Raw genomic sequence first — 21,875 nt, 5'->3', positions numbered from 1 at the left:
AAACAAGAAATTTGTAAATAATTCATATTGTTTGTATCTGCTCAAAAATGGCATCAATCTTCTTCTGCATTATTTATTGATTTCCTTTATTTCTGTCGAAGACTTTGCATTCCTGGGCTGGTGATTCCGGAGATAACAAAGCCAATAATATTGACAGGGAAAAAAACAATGTTTAATCAAGGAAATCGATACTGAGACCTTTCCTCATAAATATATACAATATAGGACCCATTTGGGAAATTCTCCGGGGACCAGCCTCTAAATTCCATCACACAGAGACAAATCAAACCAAGTGGGAGCAGACAGAATCAACTTCACTGGCATGTTCCTGCAAGGCAAATTAAAAAACGGCGGAAAAAATGAAACACACCGCAGCAGTATAGCGCGTCACTTCCAGATACTATTTCCTCGCTATTGATTGCCAAAGATCTGTTCAACCACTCTCAAATCCTCTGAGCAGAAGGATCCTGTAGGCCTAATTTCCCAGTAATATGCAATCAATAGTCACTGTCTTGTTATATATCTGCGACGCCAAATTATAAGCTTGATGGAAAATACACACATGCGGTGTGTTTCCTAAATGTCCCCGGTCGCCTGAGGTTATTTAGGAATATTGGAGGAGCCTTTCAATTTCTGACACACTGGGAGTGTTTATTTTTAATGTATTCTTTTCCAGTCAGTTCCTCGAAGCCTGAAGAGGGACAGAGAAATGCTCTGAATCGCGATGAGCGTCTGAGGTAATGCAGCTGACGGGGGAGCTGAGAGTTTCATTAATGATCCGAGTTGATCCGAGTATATATATATATATGTAATTTTATTTTATTAGTATATTTTTTTGATGTATCGCCCTCAGGACACCGGGTCTGGAGGATGGGAAAAAAATATCATCCTCTTTCAAGGTTACGATTTCTCTTGTCTCCATTGATTTTTGCTGTTGTTTTTTTTTAAACATCCACAAAGTAATTGTTTCGTGGTATGGCTGAATACAAGCTGTATGACTTATTAGCTGAAGCCTCCTACAAGAGTGTGGGCTAAATGGAATGGTGTCACGAGGCTGCCCTGCTGCTGCCTGTGTGTGTGTGAGTGTGTGTGAAGATGACTGGGAGTTAAGTAACAATGGCCCGAGTGCAGTTTTTAGAGTGTGAGTCTGTCAGACATATTTTCAGACATGTCTCCCAACTGTTCCGCCAACTGACGTGTACAATCCTGACTAATGCCAGGCTGCATGGACGACTCGCGGCACATTTCCGGTGAGCGAGCGCTCACGTAGACGCTCAATGTGTGGGACGGTTGGCGGAGTGATGACTTCACCGGAGCTAAAAGCAAAACTATCTTTCAAGTCGACTGTTGGGCCAGTTTTTAATTGTCTTTTATTGATTTTTTCTGTTCAAAGCAGCAAAATAATTAACAACTACATTTGGCTACAAGCTGTTATAAAAGCTTGTGAACACAGACGTGTTTCCGTCTGGTGGTAATGGTTCTTTTTTGAACGAGCGCACCGCGGAGGCAGCCAGCCTGCTGTGCCCAGACATCAAATGTCAGTCTGAAAACCTTTCCTTTTGCTGTATTTGGCTGTGTTTGCAGCTGCTCCACATTCAAACAGGAACATTTATTTATATTTAACAGTCCTTTCAATAAAAAAGCATTTGCAGCTAATTAAAATGAGCTGTAAATGCAGTGATGTGCCACCTAGCCCGGTAACCAGGAGAGCATCACGGTGCTGTCGGGTGGGGGATGCGGGAGTCATGTTCTTGCTACCTTTGTCACACAGAAAGACTGGACCTTCTCTTGACACTCCAAGTCTCTCTTGCATTCTCCATTTGATGCATTTGCACGCACGCACTCACACACACACTGCTCCTGCACCCTTATTAAAAGCAGGCTGCTTTTGTCCTGGTACTTTGGAGTGGAGCTGATCTTAGTGAAGCTGGCAGCCAAGGATGACTGTGAGCCACCAAGCCCTTGGTCAGCTGACATTATTCCACCCCTCAAATGCAGCACAGGCCCGCAGCGCTGTCTGCCTGTGTGTGCATGTGCAACTGACGCACTCTTTGTCCTTGTCCAAATGCAGCTTCTAGATGGAGCGGCGATTCATCGCTAGGGAAACCGCAAAAAGGGAAGGACAGCAAAAAAGAGAGAGAGGGAGGAAGAGAAAGGGAGGGCCAGGGCATCAAAGAAGGTGGTAATCTGAGTGGATCTGAGTGTTGATCCTCTTTGGCTCTCGTAGTGCGAGTAGGAGGTCACATCAAGCCTGAGCTCTTGGATAACACGGGCACCAAAACAGAAGTGCTGGGATATTTGCACACTAGCTAAAGTAACCAATAACAGATTGAAACGGATCAGCTTTATAGCAACATAGGGGGAAAAAAATCCCAAAATATAATTTGCTTTATCCGCCGCTGTGTGTTTGCTTGTTGACATGCAACGGGATTATACAAGCGCGCGCACAGTTTAAAGGCCTCAATGACCATTAAAATTTGGTGACAGCTGTACGGCTGAAAGTCTCAATTGATTAGAGACGGTCAGGAGGAGCTTCCAAGGGTCCCCACTGAAGTCCAGGCTAAAACCAGGCAAACAGAGCAGATGGGTCAGTAAGGCAGAGCCAAAGCCCTCCTTAACCTGCAGGATCAGAGAATCAGCCGTATTTCACAGCGAGCGGAGATCACACACAATCTCCCTCATACACACAAATGCTGTGAAGCACTACCTACGTACACACGTTCAGATCAGCGCGTGGAAAACCAAATCAGTTCTAATCTGATCTATAAAGCTGAAACACTCATGGAATAAAACAGGGCCTCCCACTTTGCGTGCGGCAATAGCTCCAAAATTGCTTTATAGCTAAAACTTCATGGAAAAAAACAGATCAATTTGTGTCTTTGGGAATAAGCAATAAGACTGTACATTTAATATTCATTTTTGCAGACTTGTTTATTTTCATGTCGACCGGAGCCTTAGAGATGCTATTATAAGGCCCGGATAAATCGCTCCACTGAGGTTTATTCTGGCCCATAACAGGCGCCACGATTCTGAAACATTTATGCAACATTGGCATCACAGCATTACGGCTTTTAGCATTCGTTAACAGGAACTGCTTGTTCCATATAGATGTCAGGAACAAGGTAATTGCATGAAGCTTCATTTTCCATATTATATTACACATGGAAATGCCAGTAAAGACAAAGAAATGTTTCAAAGGCACTGCAGCCTTATATTGCAGAATGGGATGGCTGCTGGTCCCGAAAACATCAAGGACGATTCGGGACCAGAAGTAAACGTATGACAATGCATATCCACTGCAGTTCTGCTAAGTCCAAAATATGGAAAATGCACGCATGTACGTTGCTTGAAATAGCAGAAATAGCACCCGGCAACTGTAGGGAGCAGCACATAAATAAGAACATAAATTGGGCTGAGGGCACATTGTTATCACAGCTGTGCCAGCGCTGCGACTGTGAAATGGAAAATATGGTTTCACCGCTTCAAAAATTCACTCGCACCCACTGGGCTAGTGTTTCTCAAGCTCGAATCGCCCCGTGTGATATCCGCTTGCCCGTGGTGGGTTCAGGGTCCTGACATTCCTACACTTCATTTCAGCGCTTACTGTAAACTTTATGCTGTTTTTTTGTTTTTTCCCCCTGCTTGAGCCGGAAAACAGTAACACACAACTCCACTAGGCTGCTAATGAAAACTCTGTTTGCTTGGTTTTCTGGCAAGACTGAACGAAGACAAAAGTGATGACTGTAGGAAGGAGGGGAAGACAAATTCCCAACCTTATCTGTTGTGGGGTGGGGGTAACATAAAATAACCAATCCATTATGTAAGCACCACCCCTGCTGTGTTCCTCTCATTCCCTCCAGCTATTAGCAGCTAAGGACACAAATAGATCACACAAGATATTAAAAAGCAGCAGGAATCTAACAGTTTAAAAGACCCGCTGTAATCCTCGGTGCTGAACGACAACGTGTCTCCGGCGTGGCTTTATTTTTCACTTTCATCCTTTTACGGTTGTTTTCCAGTTTTATAGCCTGCGCCTTGACTTGCGATTTGCAGATGAGGCAGCGAAGGGAGTGTGAGGCAGCAAAGCAGCAACTCATCAAAAACCACAGGCACGTAACAGTGGCGTTATTTGCTACTATTCAATGAAGCTGCACTTGTTTCCCAACCTGAACGCGAAGGTTCCAACAAAAAAACATGGAAGCCAGACCGCTATGGGGAGAGATCTCGTCATTTTTTAAACCCTTGACACAAATAAATGGCCTCAATGATTAAAAAAAATGGCTTAACATTTGTTGCTGGATTCAATTTTAAGGTTTTATCCATCCGCAAATGTATGGGGGACGGGAAATTCAATATTTTGACAAAAGTCGAGTTGTGAGAGAGATTGATCTTAACAGTTTTTGACAGCGAACTGACAGAACCATGGGAGGCTACATGAATACTATGAATATGTGAGTAAACTGTCAAACAAATTAGAATATTGCTGCAAATTTGACAGAAATAGCTGGTGTTCTACAAGCGAAATGTGCTCATTTATCTTCTGATTCTGCCTGACGGTTCTTTTTTCCCCCCAAAGCTGTTGTTTTCTGGTGTCATTTCCATTTCGCTTCCCAAATACCACACGCCACTGATGACAAGAAAATACAACTCAAAGGAGACTAATTGCTCAGCCTTCACTTACAGTATATAGAAAGGAGATAAAACATACAACGTCTTTAAGATCTCTGTGGGAAAGTTATTATCCGGATGAATCAAGATTCCACAAATGCGCTCTCTTCCACCCCCATTTGACTCAAACCCATGTTCTTTAACTCTCTTGTTTGCATTATTAAATCCATGCTGAAGAAAATGAAATACTGGCAGACATAATAAACATGAAGCCAGTGTAAGTGATTATGTCAGTGCGCCTTTGCAAACCAAATCCATGGAAATCCATGAAGCCAAATCCTTGAAAATAGCACAAAATGTGAGTATTTGCACTAGGACATAATCAGAGTTGTTAGAGGCAAAGGCCTATTTTTATTTATTTTTTTAATTTTTACAAACCAGAATTGCTCTTTAGCTTTTTTTCTATATACTATTTTGACATTAAACCCAATGGCATTTGAAGTGATCGTAGCTTTGGGCCAATATCCAAAATTAAATTTGAGCTGTGCTCTGTTATCACAGCATTTGAAGGGCAGGACTTATCGGGACCGATTTCACAAACTAAAAACCTTTCTGACAATCCTGAAACTGTTTTACTCGTACTCACCTTGAATTTGAGCTGTCAGTAATACGATGTGCATCCTTTCCGCTACATTGGCTAACCAATTTCACTCCTTTAAAACAACAAGCATCTTCACTAATTCCCATTGACTTCAGATGTCTCACCCCACCAAAACTTTACTTCTGAGTGCACGTTACGGGCAGAGACTGGTTTGGAAGTCGCACCCTGGATATTATCTCAACGAGGATTGTAACCAGGATGAACCCACAATCATCAATCCCAACCTATGCATGCAAATGAGGACACCCCCGTCCATCAAACCATTATTTAATGATTAATCTTGTCCATTCTTTTAAAAAATGAGTGACACTGCCTCTGGTCAGGGTTATTACAAGTGCGGATCGGCCGTAAAACTGTGGTTATTGCCATCTAGTCTGAATCCATGTTTAACCTGCTCTCTTCTTCATGATCAATAAATTATTCAGTTTAAATCAATTTAAATGTAATGCCACGACTGTGTAGCGGAAGCCTGGTTTAGAAACAGGTTTTCAACTACTTTTGTAACTTCAGACTAAGAATCCAACCCAGACGGTGTTCTGTCCATATCCGACCTCCCACCTCACCTCCAGAGCTTTAAATCAGTGTGAGTGATTGCGTTTCAGAGGAGAGTGGACCGCACCTGCCGTCATCTGTCGTATAACTGACTCGGTACATGCTCGCTCTGACAGAACACCGACTTATTACCAACAACGTCACATCACCCGGGAGTCGGGCATGATCTGACATGTCCTCAAACGGCAAGAAAAAAAATTGACGGCAATGACAGCAGGTCACAATTAAGCAGCAAAGAACTTCCACCTCGTGCTGAAACGCACGCGCACGCACAGAAATATCCCAGCACAGAATTCCAGTCGCATCACGGCGTCCGCACATGTTATTGCTACTCACCGTCTCTTTGTCAACATCAAATATGAATGGGACACTCAAGTCATTCCCTGTGTGTGCATGTGCAAGCATGTCGACGTGTGTGCAGAGCGTACATGTGTGTGAGGAGATTAGAATCATCCCGGACATTCATCTATTATGTAGCTGGTGAGGAGATTGAGTGGGGCTGGGTGATATGATGGCACATTCTCAAAGGATTACATTCCCTTCTCTTCCTTTCTCCTTTGCTCTTTCCAATCCGAACACTCGATATTGGACAATGCCTTAAAAAGTGAGCGAGCCTTCAATTTAGATTGAACATAAACGGAGCTCAAGGCAACACGATGTATATGAGGGCATTTTTGAATCACTTAACATTTTTATTGTCGGGTGATTCATCCTAAAGCACAAAAGTCTTCAGAGCGGTATTTCCACGGGCCGTGACAATGTGCGATCACCGTCACTACACTTGGCCTCGGTCAGTGATTAAAGGTACAAGGCAATGGCATTGAAAATGGAGAATCAAATATAACCATTAGTGAATGAAAAGCTGGCAGCTGTTGGCAATTCAATGAGGGATCAAGTGTGTTTTCGTGTGCACGTGTGCTGATCATGTGTTCTTTTCTACAGTATCCAATCAGACTATTATTGTGCCTGGAAGATGAGCAGCAGATTTTTCAGGAGCTAGTCTTTAAAGGACAGGCAACATTTTGACCATTTAGGACCATAAACGGAGGAAAAAAGCAGCAAAAAGCCGCCAGTAGGAACAAAACATGTTATATCTCAAAGATGCATCTTGGGGAAAGTCTACAGTTTAGTTTGCACTCGTGATATGAACCATAACTGGAGCGAAATATGATGTGGGTAACCCCCTCCAGAGCGGCCCTGGGTAAATTGAATGGAATAACATTTAGAGTACACAGCATTATCTGGCAATTTATCATGGAACTGGGATTTTATTGCACTCGATCCTAGCAGAATAATAAACTATATAAGTGTACTGTAGATTGTGTAAATCAGATTGGAGGCTGCATATTTATTATTGTTTCCGTGACATGTATAACAGGGTCGCTGACCGAGCTGCTGCATTCGACGACTGAGAACGTGTTGGAAAATGTCGTGCACGATAATGACCTCATGTAATTCATTTTGGAAAGATTGTCAACAAGGCCCTGGAATAAGTGCAAATATTTGTCTTAGGAGCTGTTTCTGTTGGCACGGCTCGAATCTTGATTTTGACTGCATCGGTCGTGACACTTGTGATTAATAATTTAGTGTACTTGCATTCTGTAATTATTTTGAAATGTCATTGTTTCATAATTGTTTTTGTCACTAATGGGCCCAGCACAGCCCCCAGTTCAAGGCCCGACAAAGCCGATGATAGCTGAGCAGTGCCGTTAACTTTGTTATATCAATGCAAGTTAAATTAAAAGGGTTTATGCCTAATAAAATTAAAACCAAACTTTAATAAAAGGGAACAAGGACAGAAGTTAGTTGATGCTTCGTGGTAAAAAAAAGACAAAGTGCCAGAAAGTGCACGCCTGGAAATCTTCAAAGTTAAAGTCGTTTTTCTGTGACTCCTTGACTCACGCCAGGCGTGAAATCAGATTGCCGTTGACGTTATTTTTCACTGACGTCTTTAATAAAATGTTCGTTTGTCTCCTCGCACTGTAAACAGACACGCTACCTGCTCCCGTTTGTGTCGCTGACAATGTGGCTGCTCAAGGAGTCTTTCTTGTTTAATTACACCAGAGTGTCAAATCAAATCAGGCAGGGATTAGAATATGAAACATCACAATACCGCAGTACATTACAACCAATTTGAATTGTCTTTATTTTTTAGAGAGAACGTTTGCTGACAGCATCAGTTCACTGACCATCCTCATGAGAATGAACGTGTGTCCACCATGTAAAACCAGTCAGATGGGAAAAAGCACAGAAAGCGAGAAGAGACACAGCAGAAAAGCAAAGACAGCTAAGCTACAGTTGACTGTAAATGTTCTCCATTACAATAAATGACTTCATTACAATAAAGTTGTATTCAACCACCCTCTGTGTTTCAATGAGTATAACTGTGGAACAATTTGTTGAAGTGTGCTCAAGTAATAGAGCCTCGGATGCAGCCTGTGGTATTTACACTTATCCTCTCAACGTGGAGGCCCAGGCCTGCCAAGAGCATTTGTACCTGCACACAGCTGCACCTGAATATGCACACAGAGCCACAGAAACGCCTCAGTATCTCGCTGATCCAGCCCAGCCCGCCTGTTCTCTGGGCTTATTAAGACATGGGCGCTTTTAGCACCTAGCAGTACTAATCCTATAGCCTTGTGCTCACTGGTCCTCGGGCCAAATGGCCTTATACAGAGGCTCTCTTCACGCCCTCCTTCCCCTCTCTTCTGTCTCTTTCCCCATGTGTGGATGTGAGCATCTGTGAAACCTTTGTGATGAATGGATGAGGCAAGAGAGGAGACAGGGAAATGTGAGCCACTGCACCACTGGGGTCAGCAAAAGGAAGAAAAAAAAGAGAATGAACAAGGGACACAAGGCTGTGTGTGTGTTTGTCTCTATGTGTGTGTGCGTGTGTATGTGGCGAGGGAATGGGGGTCCGTTGCACTTGAACTGCATACAAAAGCACCAACGTGCACTCTGCCCTGCATTTATGTCCTCACTGTCAGGGATGCAGAGTGTGCATGAACCTGAATCTGTGTGTGCGCGCGCGTGGCGTACGTGTTCACCGAGTCGTGAGCGCGCGCACGTGAGTGCAAGGCCGAGATGGGTTAAACTTGTACTCGTGAAGTGTTCCCAGAAGAGATTAATCATCCCGCGCTGGAATGCAGCATTGTGGTCATAAATCATCACCTGACCTCTCTCTCTCTCTCTCTCCCCCCCTCCCTCTCTCTCTGTCCCTCTCTGTCTCTCGCCCACCCTCCCCGAAAAGGTAAAGTCAGGGTAAAAAGAGTGTCATTGCATATCTGCTGTAAACAAACAACTCAGCAGCCTTGACAGAAGCACAAAGGGCCAGAAACAGGCCTAATTATGAAAGGCGAGAATTTGATCGAATTATCTGTCAAACGTCTTTTTATGGGAAGGCCATTAAACGGTATGGCGATGATTAATGAAAACATAAGCAAGAGAGTGACTGTGCCGCTGATCTTTTAAGTCAAACTAGGAAGAAGAAAATTGATTTTCTTTTTCATTGAATCATTCATTCATTTGGCACTTGAAATGTGACAATTGGTGTTTTGTTCCCATTAGATTTCTCACACGACAAGGTGAGCTGAGGAAAATGGATGACACAAAATAAAAGAAAATATAAAAATCAAGGTCCATTCAGACAGTAGGTTTGCTGTAGAACGATTTGATGGCAGAATCAAATCAAAAAAAGGCATTTTGTATTGGTCACTGATGATGTCATCCTGGTCCTGCGTCAGTAGCAAAAGCTAACAAATATAATAAGCAGGAAATAGTAAATAGAAGAATACCTCTATTAACCCCTCTATCCAATGACAGATTACACGTGCACCATTACTTTTTGTGTTTGTTTAGCTGCAGACTTGATTCTTTTTGCCTCGTCTTTCATGTATAATTAATGTAAAGCGACACACATCCCTCCTCTGAGGATGCGCTCCCCTTCCTGTTTCCTCCTGTTGCTGGTATTTTCAGACGCTTCGCAAAAGTTAAAGAGAATCGACGTGTCAAAAGTTCCTGTTGAACATCTATTATTTTTACATCTTCAGAAGTCCTGACTGTGGCCTCAGTGGGGGGACGAAAGCAGGCGGCGAGCCAGTGCAGCAGTCTCCATTTTGTTCATTTTGTTATTCAGGTCGAAGGAAAGAGGCTTCCTTGGTTACGTTAAAGTACAGGAAATTGATTCTGTAATATTAAAAATTCAGTGGCAGAGTTTCATTACTTTTCTGAGTCTATTCCCTTTTTCCTTTGTGGAGTGGAAAAAATATCACAGTTTATTAAATTACTTCTCTGAAAAGTCTCTTGGGGTGCCATCTTAACTCCTGTCCTCCTTTGTAAGACCATGTCAGACAGTGAGGCAAGGCTGCCTTAAAAGTCTTTGCAGGGGGGAGGAGAATGTAGTAAATAGATACTTTCTAACTCCTCTTTAACAAACTAGGGCCATTTGTGAATCTGTGTGTGTGCGTGTTGTGGTGGTGGGGGGTGTCATATAATCCGATTCCAGATTCCAATATTAAATAACTCTCAAGAAGCATCAAGGATAATGGTTTGACTGGTTTTGTGGAGCTGAGAGATGGCCTGGCAGCTTCTTTGGGCATAACTCAGGGGGCCACACCTCAGAGCAGCAGGAGAAGTCTTTTCAGTGCATTCCTAAAACACACACTGAAAGGAGAAGCATGAGAATTTGTAATTTGTCTTGAGACCTCGCAGCCCTGCATGCTAATGGCAGCTAAGAAAAGAATCCTTGAACTGCAAGGCCAACACAGGAAGAGACTTTTGATTTATTTTGGCACATTTATCAGGCAAAGATTAGAAGTTTTAAACTGTACATTTGAGAAGGAACCATTTGAAACCATTTATCACCAATCAGGTACTAAATTAACATTATATATTTCCAACAGTTCAGTCCAGCCTGTCGTTTAAACACTCATTTCAAATGAGTACAGTATATGAAAAAAATGCAATAACAAAGTATAATATTTGACCTGCAACTGAGAGGAAGAAGTCATTTTTAAATACATACAATAGAAAATTCCCCGTCCATCTGTGCTCTCCTGTCATATTGATGAGGCTCTGTAGTTTCAGCACCATCAACCACTAGGGCCACAGGTCTGGTTGGACCGCATTAAGAAGGGTTGAAGTTCTAAACCTCTTTTACTTAGAACTTGGTTAAATAGAACTAGAAGGCTCGCTGATGAGGTTAAAGCACTCAGTCAGCTGTCAGACAGACGCGACGAAAATCATCCCACTGCCATCTCTTATGGCACAAAATAAAATAAAAAACAGATCCATGAGCATGAGGTAATCCAAGACAAAGTCTGCTCGCTACAATTGTCCTTTTCTTTAAACAGCTAATGCCAGATGTTGCGCACACCGTGTGATTCCGAGCCCGGCCCAAGTGACAGCGCGGAGCTTTGAGACGTCCGAGAGGCGGAGGGACCCAATGAAAAACCCCAAATGTACAATATCTGTAATCTAAGGCACGCATAGTTCAGAGCGCCGTACTGAAATGGAGCAAAAACAATCCTCTCAGTTGCAGAGACTACAAAGGTTATTTTCTTTCTGGGTTCTCTTCAGATTCCTGCCTTGGAACTAAAAAGGGGAATTAACTTAATAAGAATCTAATAAAAAGCCATTAAAGAAATATGAATTCTGTCTTCTCTTTAAATAAGTCCTTTGCATATGGCCTCAATACTCTTCTGTACATAACAGGCCTTAAATCACAGCGTCCCATTTATCCTGAAATTCATTAAATTCAAAGAACCCCCCCCCCCCCCCCCCCCCCAAAAAAAAACAACCTCTATTGACCCATAAAAAAAAATCTCATTGTGAGGTTTTCCAACTGTCCACCAGCTAATTTTCTCCTTCATCAGCAAGTCATTGTAATTTTATGCTCCCGAAAACAACAATGCAGCAGATCATCTCCACACACGCCTTAGCAAGCCCCCCCCCCCCCCCCCCCATAGGAGCCCAATTAATGTCCAAAGTTTAAATGTTGAAATATGAAACATGGATGTAATGGAGCGTGAAGGGATCAAACTGAGGACGAGACAGCCGGAGAAAGGAAGTGGGGATGGAGAATGTAGGCAGCGAGCCACCGGTTCCGAGAGGCAGAAATGAGGGTGCAGAGACAGATTCGCTCTTTCTCATCAAAGCGTCTCAGACGACGTCGTATTTCATACTTCCAAAGAGCTCCGTGGGAGGACAAATCAGGTCAGCAATAGTGCTGAGTGGCTACTGCAGCCATTTTTTTCCAGTCTGGATTTATGAGATAATTGTTTTTGGGTTTTTTTTTCCTGGCTCAAAATGCAATGAGCTGAAAGTGATTTGAGCCCTAAATAGAGTGAAGGCGGTGTTTTCTATTTACCACCATGCGCTGTGGGTAAACAAGACCGACCTTTGTCGGTATTCTACCCCAGGATCGCCCGTTCTTCTCACCTCTGCCTTCTCTAAAGGTCAGTGTTCCTGGTTAATCAGCGGTAGTGATGGGGGCTTGTTCCGCTTTCATTAGCACCTCCCTCCTCTGCCTGAAATCATGTGATGTTGATATGCGGCATTCTGCGATGTGACAGAAAAAGCTGCCTCTGGAACAACCCCACCCTCGTCTCTATTTAACTCTGACTTTAAAAAACTGACACTGACGTCAGAGAAGAGCTTCCGCTGCAGGTGTTCGGATCTGTTTTTTTTCATCTTTGCCTAAAAGTCGGGGGGGGGGGGGGGGGGGGGGGGATAAATGAAAAGCCGTGATGTCGGTTCTTTGTGTTCCAAATTTCAAACATTCCTGCGATAGCGGCACGCAGCGGAGTGTGATTCCGATAACAAAGCAGTCGACATCTGCATCGTACAAAGCCTACGTAGCATTTTAGTCTGCAAATAATTAGACCTGAGAGACAAACGAGGAGCTTTTTGTTGTGACATCGACCAACGTGCGCAATGTTATCATTGATTTTAAACAACGATGGCGACGGCGGATTGTTTTGTGTTTGAAAGGGACTTCTGGCTCCGAACCGGCCACGCAATTCCATTTGCCTACAGTTCAGAGCCGCTTCATTATATAACGCTAAGTGGGTCCTGAGTAGGACAACAGACTTGCAGCACCAGCGCGGGTCATGCCGGCGGCATGAGGACATCCTTGGTGAAATTGGACCCTTGAGGTTTATTTAATGCCATTATTTCCTGTCTGCTTGCATGTGAGAATGCCAACAGCCCTATCTCTGCAGCACAGGGCCGACGGGTCGCACCGGATCCTGCTGACCTCTGAACAGCCCTGGGAGCCACGCGTTTGTTTGTTTATTGGATGCGCGTTTGTGTCTATGTTTGCAGGTCCGTGTGCATGCATTTGGGTTATTGTGTGAAGCCTTCAGTTGCTAATCCCCTAATCTGCTGAACCCTGGAAATCACTGCAGTCATCTGTCAGCTGGGTCATAGCGGGCTAGAGGGCGCACGCACCAGCCTGCGCACACACGCACACACGTCATTGTTTTTCTATAAAAGCCTCGCACCACCGGATGAACTTGAGAAATCGGACTAAAGTCCGTGCAAATGTGCATCACACAACACATAACGCGAGAGAACAGATGCTAGCTGCAGGAAAACAACTCTCTCATCACCGTCACATGTGAATTGGTGAATATCTTGGATTGCAAAGAAAATATACCAAGTGGAAAATCAATCTGGGCTGTGTGTCCAGGCTCAAAGCCCAGACTTAATCTGGTAGAATAGTTGTGAAGGTTCGACAAGGTCGTGGACTTAGTGAACCCGTGGTGATCAGCCCGCTGAGTCTTGTCTAAACCTCTCAGGTCTGCTTTTGTGTGTCTGTGGTTGTGTGTCTCCATGCCAAATAGGACACCCTGAGGACTTGTCTGGAGATTGTGGCTGACACAGCCTGCTGCTGTCCAGTGTGAGCGCCTATTAGCACTTCATGCTGCAGTGTGTAATTACACATGCAAAACAAATGGACTGGTCATAGTTAAGATGACAGACTTTAGGTAATAGAAGTGAAGAATGAGCGTGCGGTCGAAGATTTATGCACAAGATCTGCTTTTTTTCCCCCGTTCCAATATGCCTGCGTTGGGTGACTCTTGGCGAAAACCGTGTGCCAAACGCCGGGCTCTGCTTGTTTTCTGATTCACCCCCCTGAGGAGCTCGAGATGGAAGGATGGAAACGTGAGAGATTGATCAAAGAGCGAGACATCACAGGGACAGTGGTTGGCTTGAAGAGAGCTAAAGGTGGAGGAGGAGGGAGAAGGCCACGGAGGGAAACCGCACCGGTTAGACCCAAGCGTGGATCTCGGCCGGGGGTCTCATCATTAACAGCTGCCTCCCATCCGTGTGCGCGGGAGTCGTGTCATAAGTTGCTGACAACTGCCACACTCTGAGATCTACAGCTGGTGTGTGGGTCTTATCCCCTGACACTTACTCCCCTGATACTTAACTGACTCCAGAAGTTTATCTAACGCAATCTTTGACTCAGACGCATATGGCGCTGGGTCCTGAACTCAGAGTCACACTCGTGCCAGGGAACAGATGTCCTGCACCCTGATGCAAGCACCCATTTATGTGAGGACACTGGTAACTCCGCTTTATCCTGGAGTAAGAGCATCTTTTCGGGGAGGGCAAACTCACTTTTGCCGCGTATTTATGATGTGACAAGATGGTGCGCTGCGGTAGCCATGAACGCGACGCACAGACTCAATGTATGGCTCATCACGACACCCCATTTCCACGCTAATGGAAATAGATGTTGTTTATTTTTCTATTAAAGAATCGGTGCATGCGTCGAAATATCGCGCATATGCAGCTGCAACCGTCAAAACTCGATATAGCTGCCGCTGTAAGGTCACCCCTAGCAGGGAACTACTGATCAGACAGCTGGATGAAGAGATGACACATACCCGACACTGCAGACACGCAGGGTGAGCCCTGTGTTACCGGAGCCACTCGGGTGCAGGCTCACATGACCACAGCAAACGGTCTTTTCCGACAAAAGACACCTCAATGTCACAGCTCCATGCTGCCCTCCCCGTCCTACTCGCCACAAGAAAAGCGCGCACACATGTGCCGCTGGTGTTCGCCGTTTGCAGGATTAGCATATGAATACATTTGAAATATCACATACCTGTTTCCAGCTTTGCGCGGCACTCACTGCATCCCTCCTCCGCCAACTCGAACTTTTCTTTTCCCCAACAGCTCGAAGCTGCTCGGCAGTTGTTTATTTCACACTTTTCTCTGTCCCGTCTCTCCCGACAGGACACTGAAGCGACGCGGTGTGAAGATGAGAGATCTGTGACGTTGGGGGGGTGGGGGTGCTAATGAAGACGATAGGCTGGAAGCCGCCAGTGCAACATCTCACCAAATCGGGGGAATCAAGCGGAGGAATCCATTCACCGACGGTCGCTGATGGGAACCGACTGGAATTAAAGGTGCAGGAGAAGCGGCCAAGGCTGCGCGCAGACGGAGGGGCTGATCGTGCTCACAGCGCAGGAGCGTCGGTCATGCTCGGAACGTGAGCGGCGGCCGCCGTGGGAGCGACCGTCCACACGCACGGTATAGAAGGATCGCGCGTTCACGTCCGAGCCAGAGTCAGCGGTCATTACAAGCGTGCGGTGCGTAAATCTACTGCGCACCAGCGACCGCAGCTGTCAGGGATCAGAAGGACTGGAATGACCGGTGCAGTGGAATGATGGACCGTCTGAACTCTGAAGGCATCTCGCATTCTTTTATGTCTAACAGCGGTGGTTTAATAAATTGTTATATCTCACGTCTTTATGGCTGATTTTTGTGTATCTGCCTTCAGCTTACTGAACAGCGGATTACAAGTTAAAGAACAAATGTTGGGAAAGAGTAGGATTCAAACTTTACTGTGTCAAATATGTTTCAAGAAAAGCTATACAGCGGCCATATCTACCCACCTTACATTTATGCTAACAAGCTCTGCATTTTTCAGAGATTGATCAGGCTTTTTTTTTTTTTTTTTTTTTGGTGTGGGGGGGTTAATAACCCTCCATCCCTGGCCCGGTGCTCATTAAAGAGGTCCTCATGCATCTCTTTTTAAGCAGCACACCCAGTGCAGGCAACTGCTCACATTAGCGGGCTGCCTGTAATGGGCTCTCCCTGTTTTTAGCAGCAAGGGGAAGATGCAATAACAGAAGCATGCAATTATGCACCATGACTTGGGAAAACATTGTTAACAGTTACCCCGTTGGCTCCCTCAGTCTCCGAGCTGTAACTGCATATTTCCCCGTGGAGGTATGATAATAACGCCTGCTTATTTGAAAACATCTTGTAAAGAGAACCTTGTGGCTCTTTTGATAAAGATTTCATTTCAGAGGCATTTTTATGCATAACTGGGGATCAGCAGGGGACGTAAACCTCCAACGATTGGCTTTATTTATTTATTTTCACCCCTCTGCTTCATACCTAACTAGTTGAAACGCATTAACGTGTCCACCGCTGATGCGCCGCTTGAGACAAACGAGGTGTCAAAGTACCGGATGAGGAATATTTCCAAATCCCTAACTTGGATTCACAGATGGCAGGATGAACCTGTGGAGATGGAGGAAGGAATAGGAGAGGGGGGGACTGGAGGATTCTCCGGCAGGGTACCACAGGTGTAGCCTGAGATGAAAAATGCAGATGAGGGCAAAATGGCAGACTGAGCCGTTTTTATGTGCCCGGGCAATAACCTAAAAAACAGGTGCAGAATGTCAGAAGTTTCCTTATAATGAGCTCAACATAGAACACAGGCAGCCTGTTTACGAAAGGCATAAAAAGGTATTAGTCTGTAAACCAGCAATATGGTAAAAAAAAAACATCTAACATCCACACTTATTTCTTAGGGTGTTATCAGGGATTTGAAAGTGATGATGTCAGCAGTATTAAATCTGTCCTCTGTCTGTCTGCACTTAAGCCCATGCATATGGACACACCTAGAGATTATCCCTAATATGTCCTATTAAAAGCCGATCCTGTCAGCGAGCATAGCCGCAGAGAGTGTCCTGAATTGTTCTGAGGGGTGCGGAAATGACTAGAATCCTTAAAACGCCCGTCACGCACGTCCATGGCTGCAGGACGCTCATGGGCCCTTTCAGAATGCCAGAAAAGTGTCGTCACCTATGTCCAACCGAAGCACAGCTGTCAGTGTTACTTCCCTTCAGGATTCTCAGCATTGTAATTAGACACCCGTGTCTTCAAGAAGTGATGGATCCTCATACGAGTCGACCTCTGGACGAATGTGTTGGTGAAGACCAACTCAAACAGGAACAAATACTCCACAGGCAGGCTGTCAGATTTCGTATGGGCAGATGAGCCAGCTGACCTTTTTCTATCACAAGCCAATATTATCACAGGCCATTACAACCTATCAGGGCCTAATGCTCGTAACCGATGCTCAGGGGTCCTCCAGCCTCATAGCGTTCCGGGTGTGTGTAGCATTCCCAGCGCTATCTCTACCATTACAGACTGCACAATGTCATGGGTTCTATTTAACCTTGGACAATGAATCATTTCTCATACATCTATCACCAGCAGCCATCAGCGTTAACCTGCAGCGCGTAAATATATGGGAACGGGCGGCGCAGGTATGCCACGCATTTATAACGTTTAGAAGGAGATTTGTTGCACATTCAGTCATGTAATCAATTCAATTCATTTTCAGCATGCAAATTAGCTAATTAAAGGTTCTCAACTTAAAGAATTACCAGTGATTGGGGGGTTAATTACCATTGCATCCATTTGGATTTACTCTTATTCCAGGACTAAGTCTTTGCACAACTTACGTGTTACAGTTACTCTTATTACAGACTATGAAAGGTAATAAGATAAAAAAATGAAATGAGAAATGAAAGTAGGCACCAGTCAAACCAAAAGCAAAGACCAGACAGGACGATGTCATGCAGCGCTGACGCTGAACTGGTCTAAGTCCGGTGTTAATGTTCCCTCAGCCGCTTCTTTGCTCCTCTGTCTTTGGCCTTTGTGCATCAGTACCAAGGTAAACGTTCTCTGTTCCTCTGCTCATATGATGGAGCAGATCAATGTCCTCACTCTGCTTCAGGCGGTGCGGGCGTGTGCGCTCTGGTGGCAGGTGGAGATCTAATGTAATGCAAATAAAAAGCTGTGTATTCTTCTGTAACAAAAAACAAAACACTTAAGGTCCAGGCACCAATGACCAGACAGAAGATTTAGAAGATCTGTCTTCACACTAAATAACAGGACAAATAATAAATGTGGCCATTTCAAGCATCTTTCTGCTTGTTTGTCTGTTTAGTAAATCACACTTTGACAACATGCCCCCCCCCCCCCCCCCCAGCGCTTCTTTCTCTCATCTTCTCTCAGAGCTGTAAGTGCCTCTGCCGCTGGAGCTGGAACGGGCTGATGTGAGGCAGTAACAGGTACACCGGGGAGTAGGAGAGGCTGGCGAAAGAGGAGGAGAGCTGGTTTGATTTGGCGCACAAGTCTGCCAAAATTACATCAAGCAGTGGGGGGCAAATGAGCATTTACAGTATATTTGAGAGGTGGGCACTATGTGTTTGTCTACGAGCACTCGTGTGTGCGGTCTGTTTTCAGAGGGAGCATTAGATCCATCAGCCGGAGTCTGGAAGCTTACAGGCAGCTTACAGAGCAGCAGGGGGCCTTTGGCAGGGAGCTGGGGGGGGGGGGGGGGGGGGGCGCTAGGTACTGAAGGAGGGGAAGGGGTAAAAAATGAGAGGAGGGGTGAATAATGCTGGAGGGCTTGCAGAGGAATAGGGCACAGCTGTTTTTTAATTGAGCCCCCAACCACACACACACACACACACACACACACACACACACACACACACGCGCGCGCGCGCGGTTCATGTGTGTAGAAGTCTATTCAGCAATTTCCCAGCTGTTGGCTCAGTGGAGCTAAACACTTTGGTGGAGGAGCAGCCGTCAGGAACTCTCCACATGGGTTCTGTTTTGGTCGTGTGACTTGTAAACCCCTGCACCAATCAAGGCCTCTGGCAGCAACACGGCCACATAAATCTTCGCGCTCAGTCTCAGCACAAGCCAGAACTGTCTGCCTCTCTCCTCGTCTTAGCCTGTGCTCCCAGCTGGGAAGAGTGGTGTACACAGAGGGTTGTTCTGTTTTGTGTTTTGTGGGGGTTTTTTTTCTTTCGGAATTATGTGGGTGATTTTCAAATTTGCCTCAGCGTGCACCAGTCCACGATGTAATTACACAGTCAATGAATGATTATTCTCATTTATCTCATGCTATTATTGAATCAGCGAAGTCGCCTCATAGAGTTCAGAGGAGTGTGCTTGTGCTTCCCATGTCTGCATAGGCTTTTCACTTTGATTGGAGACTCTAAACTGTCCTGGGTGTGAGTGTGTGAGCGAATGGTGTGTGTGCCCTCTGACAGACTGGTGGCCTGCATATCCCTGTGTCCCACCGGTGATTGCTGGGGTAGATTTCAGCCCACTCACCACAAATGTGACACAGAAATGCCATCAGTGTCGGTCTACATAGGCTACAGGAGCTGCACTGGCACGTTTGGGCTGTGCACGATGCAAAACACAACACATGCTGTTCATATACAAAATTAGCAGTTTTTCTCAAGACCAAAGGAAATTAAAAAAAAAAAAATCAAGCATATAAATAGCCAACAGTATACAGTGGTAATGCACTCAGTTACCATCGTCTCGCTGCTGATCCCAGCGTGTTTGGCGGGTCAGAATAGCAGAAACTGCTGACTCGGTTGGTAGATTAGCTTAGCACAACTCCATATTATTAGCACAAAAATGGTCTTGCCAACTACCATTTTGGTCAAAAATGGCTAAGAACATTTTAGTCAGGTAAATATCTTAATCACCATCTACTTAACAATAAAGTCGTCTAGCTCTTAATTAAAAAGCAGCCTGTGTACATAAAGTAACTAACCCCTACAAATTCTTGCTTTTACAGAATGATTGCAAAATGCTATAAAAGTATTTACTATGTAGTTACAGTGTGAAAAGAAGATTCATGTCTGTGCTACACTGTGCTCGCTATAAAATGAGCGTGCACAAAATTGAAAAAGAAAAATGATCAATAATTGTCCAAAATATTTACTCAAAAGTAAAAACTTGAATTGTGTGGCAGTAAAATTATCCTCGTTATACAAACTCTCAGCACCCCTCAGCAACTCTGTAGGGTGATCTTACAACCTGGTAATGACACCAACACATGCAGCACTCACAATTCAATAAATAAATCTATCAAATAAATCATCCACCGGTGGTTTACCAGTATAGTGATGATCTAAGGCATGCAGATGATGTTACCACTGGTAAGCATGGCAACAGGCCACAAAATCAACTTGTATTTACTAAATAATGTGCTCTTGTTTTGTTATGTTCCATTTGTTCTTGACTGCATCCTGTCAGGAGCAATGATGCTGCTACGCACAGGATGCCAATTTCTCTATATGTTCGCACAAACACACACACACACACACACACACACACACACACACACACACACACACACACACACGTACACACTGGTATGTTGGCTTCTTTCAATTTGTAACAGTCATCACTGACACAGCTTTGCATAGATCTACACCATAGAACCAGCCATCAGCCCAAGATTTAAATCAGGCCTTTCAACTAGGGATGAGCAGCATGTCCTCACAAGACTAGTATAAAACCCTGTCCAGACACAGGAAATCAAGACATCCCACCCCCGCTACACACACACACACACATGCAAAAAGTGTACTCACGCCCAGTGTGATGAGCCCATTCTGCTTCATCAACATTGCTCTTTCAGAGTGAAGTTGACACCACATGACTGCTACCTCATTAGAGGCTTTAGCCCGTGAGCTAACAGGCCACAGAGACAGTGGGGCATGTCACATTTGCTAATTATAATAATAACAATAACACTGCCTTAGGATGCTACTTGCTTTTCTTTTCAATTAATTTTATCAGATGCACTCGAGGGTGAGGATATGCAAAGGGACGGGACAGCCACCACACACTGGCCCCATAGGAGGGAAATGATGTGTTTATTCTACATCCTTGGCCAAATGACTGGCTACATAATTGCTGCCAAGTAAAAATAGTCATTTTATTTTCTAATAAACACCATTAATGTGTCACCGGACTGCTGACGTTCCCGATAATACCTTGCATGGCGCCGACTGCAGATTGATTTGATATTTATTTTTCTCAAAGCCTAATCTTTCAGAATAAACGACCCTGCAAAAATTCAAAATAATAGCACACAATTGTTTACATACGTACATAAGAAGACACACACATATTTCATACCTACAGATCATTCAAACTCTATCTGACACTGAAATGTCAGAATGTCTAAAAATCCTCCCCAACCTCATTCACAAATGGATATGCAGCAGACCCATCCATCTTGTTAACCGCCTCTTTTTGCAAAATGGGGTTGAAGCCATTGTTGGAGTTTACCCAGCATAAATTAGTTGAGAAGCGGGAATACGCCATTGTCAGGTTGCCAGTCCGTCACAGACTACACACACAATTCTGTGAGAAGGATGTGTGTACGGATGATTCTCCGGATGGAAGCCCTGGCTGGGACTGGATCAGAGTTCAGCCGTTTGCTATTTCATGTTATTACGTTCTGAATAGATAGCAGTCAGCCACAGGTGCCTCTTTAACACAAACGCTGTGCTGCCCCTAAATCTGTACATCAGCATAAAATACACACTGGCCCAGATTGCTTTGTGATTATGTGTTCAGCTATCATACGTATTTCCAGGAGCACTGTATAATTTATTTTGACACTGTTGCCAGCAGCATTACCATTTCCCTGCAGATACTGTAACAAATGTGTTAAAACAGTGCTCTCACACTGCAGGGTTGAGAAGTTGGAACAACAATGCCTTCATAGTGGCATAAGACATATGGTTACACGTATACATATATCTATACATATAGTACAGCAGGTAATACAAGGTTTTAACTCAGTATGTTGCTTTGTGATCAAAGACGTTTCATATCTTTCCAGGTTATTTTGCTAAAAAACAGAGAAACAAAGGCCTGCTGAGTTATTACCTCCTCCCTCTGCAGAGGA

At 44.5% G+C, this 21,875-nt stretch overlaps 1 protein-coding gene across 8 annotated transcripts in view; it reads right to left on the bottom strand.

Moving 5' to 3' along the window:
* LOC101076136 (teneurin-2) overlaps positions 1-15,111 on the bottom strand; it is a 189,023-nt gene extending 173,912 nt beyond the window's left edge. For 4 of the 8 annotated variants that reach the window (XM_029847145.1, XM_029847144.1, XM_029847146.1 and 1 more), the window contains exon 1: positions 14,940-15,109. The gene's annotated coding sequence lies outside the window, so the exon portion shown is untranslated. Of the gene's footprint in view, positions 1-14,939 lie in introns of all 8 variants that reach the window. The other 4 variants (XM_029847147.1, XM_029847148.1, XM_029847149.1 and 1 more) reach the window with 2 other exon arrangements.
* Positions 15,112-21,875: the final 6,764 nt, after the last annotated feature.

Source organism: Takifugu rubripes, chromosome 14 (assembly GCF_901000725.2).
Source record: "Takifugu rubripes chromosome 14, fTakRub1.2, whole genome shotgun sequence".
NCBI classification, from domain to species: Eukaryota; Metazoa; Chordata; class Actinopteri; order Tetraodontiformes; family Tetraodontidae; genus Takifugu; species Takifugu rubripes.
Note: the sequence above shows the minus strand (reverse complement) of the source record. Positions and strands in the feature narration are given on the sequence as shown.